Below are 7560 nucleotides of genomic sequence, written 5' to 3' on the forward strand. Positions count from 1 at the left end.
ATATAAAATTTTTGTTTATTTTATCTGTAATTTGAGTTATCCACTCAATGTTGTCTTTCATTCATTGACATTGATAAATATAGCATTATTTCAGAAATTTTATTTCTTGTTAGTGTTTTTTTTTCCTCACTTCCTATTGACAGGTATGAGATTGTCTTAATTTTAAAATGTGTACTTTCCACACCCTGAATAAAAACAGCTGCTATTTGTATATATCAAGGAAAAAGAGCCTATATCCACTGCTGGGAGGAATGTTGATTGTTCCAAACTTTTAGAAAATGATATGAACACCTCTTTAAAAAACTAAGAATTGGATTTTTATGTGACCCAGCAATTTCTCTTCTATGTATGTACCCCAGGACCCAGCTACATAGATGGATCTGGATAGTATTCAGTTGAGTTGACTTAGTCAGAAAGAGAAGGAGAGATAAAGAATGACCTCTTTCATATGTGCTATATGAAAAAGCATATAAGAGAATAGCCTGAAAAACACTTTACAGAATTCAGCTTACCATGATGAGGGTGGGGAATGGAACTAGTAGGTTGAGGATGTGTTGAAACATTAACACACCTCTCATTAACATTATTATAAATCATAGTGCCTAAAGTTAAGATTATTAAAATAAAAATAAAAGCATTTTGCAGGTGCAAAAAATAAACTTTCAAGTTCATTAAATATTGTTAAAATGTTTTGAAAGCATGCTATATTTGAATGTACAATGCATTCAACTCTTATTTCATTTGGCTGCTAATATCTGCTGTTGTCACCAATTAAATTTTTTACTAATATAATTTTATATGATTATTGGAGTATTAATCTATCTGATAATTCTGATGATGAAGTTAAATATATTATTGGAAAGATTTTTTGTCTTTTTTCTAGGTAATTTGCTTTCCCAATTTTCAGTACTTTTAAGTTAACTCTGTCTTCCTCTCCCCCATCCATATACATACCAATACTTTCCACTAGCATTTTTTTCTGAAAAACAGAATGCTGTAGATACATTCTTATAGATACATTCTTTTAACACAGAGTATAGAGCATAATCCAAATAGATTTCTTAATAAATACATGAATTTTCACTTTTTCTAATTAGATGCAAGTCCAAACAACTAGCTGGTCTGGTGTCTCTGCCTATATTCTCCTTCTTATTCTTCCTATGTGGCATTTATGTTGAAAGTTCCTGAAAAACCTAATACATTCTGTTATCTTTCTTTAAAAAAATTTCCCCTGGACCCCTATAGCTGAAAAAAACAAATTGAAATTTCTCATGTTAAGAAATTTACATGTTAAGAAATTTACATGTTAAGAAAGTTAAGGCTTTTCATCTAATGGTGTCTCATTTGTCTGTTCCACTGTATTTCTCACTGTGAATCCAATGTTAAGTTCTCCGCTCCAGGGAACCTGGTCTTCTTACTGTTCCCCTCATGAGACAGTTCAGTGGCTATGGAGACCATCCTTAGAATGTGTAGAATTTCATGAACATGTAGATCTTTTACAATCTGTAAAGGATTCATCATCTTTTATCGCAAAAATACAATAGGAATAATTGTTGAGTTGCAAGTAGATTGTGTTTCTTGCTTAAAATTAGATCCAGCACAAAGCTAATAAAATAAAACGCTAAACCCTACCTAAGGATTAAAATAATAGTTTTTCTTGGCAAAAAACATGCCATTAAGTAGGTGCCAGGTATTATAGTACACTGTATTATAAAACACAAAGACTATTGCCTCAGTTTTTCCCTTAAAAAATGATGAAAATGGAGAAGAAAAACTATAAATTTATATCTACCTCTAACTCTGTCTCTGCTCCTATGTATGCACTAGCATTTCTGCAGATTCTGTACTGAGAAATGGAAAAATCCTTACCAAGTCTCAGCTAACCAGATCCTACCTATTAACCATTTGAAGAAAATATCATCTTCAAAATGGTATCTGGAAGTCATTTTCTATCACAGAAGGTGCATCTATTTTCTCTCAGAAAATTATAGGTTCAAAAAGAAATTAAATTTAGAAATACAAAGAGCTAATAGCTGAAAGTGTCCCTTTTCTCTCACATTGAATAAATAGCTCCCTAAAATTGTAGGAGAGATCTAGAATCAAATACAAATTTCTTTATTTTTCATTGGTGCATACCCAAATAACTTTCTTCATTTAGAAGCAGATTCTCTATCCTATAATAACATGAAATAAGCAGAAATCTGAAATTCTGGTTTTGCTCTACTATTTCACGTAAAGGAAGAATCAAGCTGTGTGGCACTAACTCCAAACTATCTAATTGCAACATTCTATGTATTCTATGTCTAATTATTATAAAGTCAGAAATATCTGTGTTAGATATTACTCATTTATTGACACATTTTATGTCTTCATAGGTATATATATTTATGAGTATATATATGTTTGTGTATATACATATGTATATATATATAAGTTCATGTTATGAAAGTTTTGAAAGCACAGGTTATTTTCAAAATTAGGTAAGAGTTCAAACACTAAGTAAGATCAGTCATTTCTCATTTCTCATTTTCTAACAATTTGCTAGTGAAGTATCTGTGTTTTCTTGGAGTCTATGCCTAGAAACCGAGAGGTCCAGCAGATGGCTATTGCAAGGTGAAATTCAAAGGTAAAATAAATATCTCTCCCCTGGAAAAATGTTTCTCTAGTGGCTATAAATCAAAATTTTGGATGTTAATTAAAGGCTATGTGGAAGGGAAAATATTGTCAGTTATTATTGAAAATATTTAGCTCTCTTGAAAGGTCTGAGGCTCTGAATGTCATGTTTGAATTTGGCATGTTATGTTCTAGAAATAAGATTAGAATCAAATTTTTGAAGATGGGAAACATGGTATTGGATAGAAAGCCAAATGGTAACCAAAGGAATAAAAGTAAATGGATCATTAGAAAAGAACGAACCCATGACTTAGAAAATGACTTCTCATGTGTCTAGAAATATATGTGCTATAAATGCAATCGCTTATGGATCATTGAAGTCTGTATATTTATTTATACTACCATATTGAGTAGCAAAATGAAAAACTCACTATGTCTACTCATGAGAAAATTTACGTGGAAATAGTTATCAGACACTTCCTTTGCAGAAGAACCTTTATTTTTAATCAGTTACAATGCTATATGCATATTCCCAGATAATACAATTTGAAAAAATGATTTATTCAACAGAAATGGGTACTGTAAGCTAGTACTTGGTACCTTACTACTAGTACTAGTACTTATTACCTAGTTCCTTAGGGCAAAAAAGTAAAAAGTAAAAGTCCTTTCGAAATCCTTTCATTTGTTCCCCAATATGGCTTTTGAGAATCTAATAAGGAGAATATAAAAATCCATTGGTTATGATGCTTTTAGATTTTAGCATTTTAGAATGTATTGACTCAGACCAAAAATGTGGTCTTATGTTGATCCATTTATCTTTGTCTTTTAATATTTACTAAATATTGGAGAATATATTTCTCACTTATTTCTTCTTGGGGGGGCAATTTAAAGAGTGTTTTAAAATCTAGCCCCTTTCTCAGAAAATAAAACATGAAATATAGCCCCGTAAGAGTTTATTTGTACTATTTTATAACTATAGATGCATACATTTTATACAACTAGATAGTAGCTATAAATATATAAGTGGCCAAGTAGATAAGTATATTATTAGATAAGTGTTACCATTAGGGTTTTACTCCCTTAAAGAAGACTGTTTTCCTCCATTAAAGTATTACTTCAGAAGACCTTAAGACCAGAGAATACAGATAGTCTACATCTGAATACACCTGATTTTTCTCAATATTTTCTAGTAATAGCTTGGATTCCAGCCAAAGGTGAATATTAAACAGAGATATCTGACTCTGTTCCACATAATCACTTAAATATGGTTATGAAGTGAAGAAAGATATTTTCCTACATGAATTTTAGTCAAAGTGTTAGAGTTTAAATTTCATGTGTGGCTTTTCCTTTATGAGGATTAGCTGCTGTGTAAGTCTGAAAAAATATGGGGAGAAGAGAAATGATAGATAGAGATAGTATAAAATCTAGGGTGGCTTTTGAGTCACACTTAATAGGAATATAGAACCCTTTACACGTTCCAAGTTTTCCCCCATTCTACTGGGAGTCTTAAACTAAAATAATAATCTCTTTTCCCCTTTAAATAATTCTTGTCCTACTTTTAAAACTACTCAGGGAATAAAATAAAACACATGCAAAACTTAGCATCAGCATTACTAAAACATATGTAGCGGCATACAGAAACTCTACAGCCCTTGTAAAAATCCATTTAAGACCACAGGAAAAAAATCACCTAAAGAACAGGCCAACAATGTATTTGAATGAAAAACAGGATTGGAGGACAGAAAATTTAGAATTTACTTTTGACCTGTACTACACAATATTGCCCAAATTAGTGTCTTCATTGAAACTGCTTGTTTTTTGAGGGGAGTCTGAATTTTTATCTTACTCTTTATGAGCCAAATAATAGCTTCATCTTGTTTTCAGAAATATTTGAAACATTATGGTCATTTTCTTTCTTTTTTTTTTTTTTTTTGCTTTTTGAGTCACACCAGGCGATGCACAGGGTTTACTACTGGCTCTGCACTCAAGAATCACTCCTGGCGGTGCTCGTGGGACCATATGGGATGCTGGGAATCGAACCCAGGTTGGCCACATGCAAGGCAAATGCCCTACCCGCTGTGCTATCGCTCCAGCCCCGATGGTCATTTTCTTAATATTCTTTGGCTAAATGACAGAAGGTGGCTAAATAACTTATGAGAAATTACTCCTGTGATGAGCACTTATAAAAGATGGCATAGCTTTCACTCAGGTACTGGTATTAGCAAAAAAGATAAATTAAAGATTGTACTCTCCCTCTATATTTCTATGGTCAGATTTCCATAAGTAGGTCAAGATTACTTAAACTTTGCTTTATATTTGGCTTCCAAGCATTATCTCCTTTTTATTTAACCAGAGTTTCAAAATCATAAACTCCTACAGGCAATGATTTCTTTCCATTTTAAATTCTAATGGATTCCTCTGGTGAGAGCTCAAAACTGTAGGAAATGAGGTCCTACAAATCAAGGGTACTTTATGATCACTCTCTCCAATGCCGAGGTCGCTGGGGCTCTCCCCGACCCCCAATTCCAATAGTTCCACGCAGCCAGTCACTAGTTCTTGACCTTGAAATGTGGGCTTGGGTCCACAATCCAGAACTGGGATTTATCCCAAGTAGAGCTCTTGTCTGGCTGAGACCCAAAAGTTTGGTAAAACTCCTGGAAACAAAATATCTGTAAACAATATTAGCCAGCATTGCTAGCTGACATTGCTTTATGTAATTTGAATTTAAATAGAAGCAGTCACTTTTCTAAAAGTCGCATATTTTCTCAAAAACCTTTTATTTGATAAGAGTTGTTACTTAGCAAAATGTTTGCTTATTTTAAGCACTGTGTTTTTAGAAACAGGGTGGGTTAGGTTTTAGAGGAAGTTTTGCACGACTTCCCGTTAAGCATTGTTTTGTAACTGCTCATGACAACTACATGGTGAAGGCTTGTGATTGAAAAACAGCTTCATGGATATGTTAATTCTGTAATCTCACAGACTCCTACATTGAGGAGGGGTCATGTTTGGTGAAATGCTGTTGTAACCTTCTTGAAATACTCAATAATGTTGTCTTTGATACTGAGTTTTGTAAGTAAAGTCTGATGTGACAAGTCACTGTCACTGTCACTGTCATCCCATTGCTCATTGATTTGTTTGAGCAGGAACCAGTAAAGTCTCCATTGTGAGACTTGTTGTTGCTGTTTTTGGCATATCGAATATGCCATGGGGAGCTTGCCAGGCTGTGACATGCAGACGGGATAGTCTCGGTAGTTTACTGGGCTCTCCGAGAGGGACGGAGGAATCAAACCTGGGTCAGCCGCATGGAAGGCAAAAGCCCTACCAGCTGTGCTATCTCTCCAGCCCATGATGTGACAAGAGTATGCAAAAATGAAACTCAAACAATGTATCTGTGTACATTGTTTGAGTATCATTTTTTATTTCCCATTTGTATAGAGTTTCAGCAGAATTCACCAACATTAAAAGTAAGTACACTTCTATCTATAAGAGCACATCTTTTTTATTTTAATTTTTTTTGAGTCACCATGAGATACATTTACGAAGATATGGTTTCATAATCAGGTTTCAGTCGATGTTCCCACACCCACCCATCCACAAGGGCACATTTGCACATTTTCCACAACCACTGACCCATTATTTCCCTCCTGCCACCCCAGCCTGCCTCTGTGGCAGGGGCTTTTCTTCTCTCTCTCTCTCTCTCTCTCTCTCTCTCTCTCTCTCTCTCTCTCTCTCTCTCTCTCTCTCTCTCTCTCTCTCTCTCTCTCTCTCTCTCTCTCCCTCCCTCTCTCTCTTTGAGAGTGTCCCTTATATATATGAATAAGCAAGTGTACACACAGGCCCCAAAAGCAGCAGTTTTGGTTAGAACTATAATTTACTTTAGACTAAGAAAATATGGAAATTTTACCTAGGAAACTACCAACCAAGCAATTCTGTTACACCTATTCTAATTTGTGTTACTTTCCTCCATAAATCAACATCTTATACTAATGATGACATCATAAAATGAATGATAGAACAAACAAAATTTCTTCTTACTCTCAGTTTTTTAGTCATAAGTAGACAAAACATAGAGATATATGCATTAAGAACAGAAACAAAAGTGTTTAAGTTGATGGGGTATAGTGCATCATTTTTATTGTTTGGTTAAGAACAAAATACACACACATATGCAAGTTGCAAAAAAAATGTGCAAATTTGGTAACTTATCATAAAAGCTAAATATTCTTCCTTAGCCTTGAACATAAAATTGATATTGTACAATATAAAGATGAACCAAACATCCATATGATTAGTTTAAGATGCTAATTTTGGTGGATGAGTTACGCCCAGTGGTGCTAAGGCTCCATACTTTCTGTGTGCTCACGATTGTTCTTGGTGATGAGGTGCTGGGGATTAAAATGGGCATGGCTGCATATAAAGGAACCACTTTATCTTTTTTTTTATTCCTTTATTTATTTATTTATTTATTTTTGAAATACCGTGAGAGCAGTTACAGTTACAGAGTTTCGGTTTAAGTCTTGGTCATACAATGATGAAATGCCCGACCCTTCACCAGTGCACATTTTCCACCACCCAAACCCCCAGTATCCGCCCCCCCCATCCCACACCCTCCCCTGCCCCTCTACCTGTGTGGCAGATGATTTCCATGCTACTTTATCTCTACTTTGATTACATTCAACATTTCAACACCAAACCCACCGTTATTACTTGGAATTTTACCCCAACACTCATAAAGGCAACATTAGACAATTTGTTTTCTGTTGCTGATTATGAATTGCATATGATGATACGTGGCCATTATTGCAGCCACGTGATTTTGGAATTCTGAAGTTCTAATAATTAAATCTGGAGGGATTTCTGCCAAAAGTCGCTGTGTTTCGAGCTCTTTGTTCTGAGTTTCTGGTATCATGGCCAATAAGCAGCTCGATCAGCAGCCAGAGGGCTCGT

This window comes from Sorex araneus, chromosome 1, assembly GCF_027595985.1.
Source record: "Sorex araneus isolate mSorAra2 chromosome 1, mSorAra2.pri, whole genome shotgun sequence".
NCBI classification, from domain to species: Eukaryota; Metazoa; Chordata; class Mammalia; order Eulipotyphla; family Soricidae; genus Sorex; species Sorex araneus.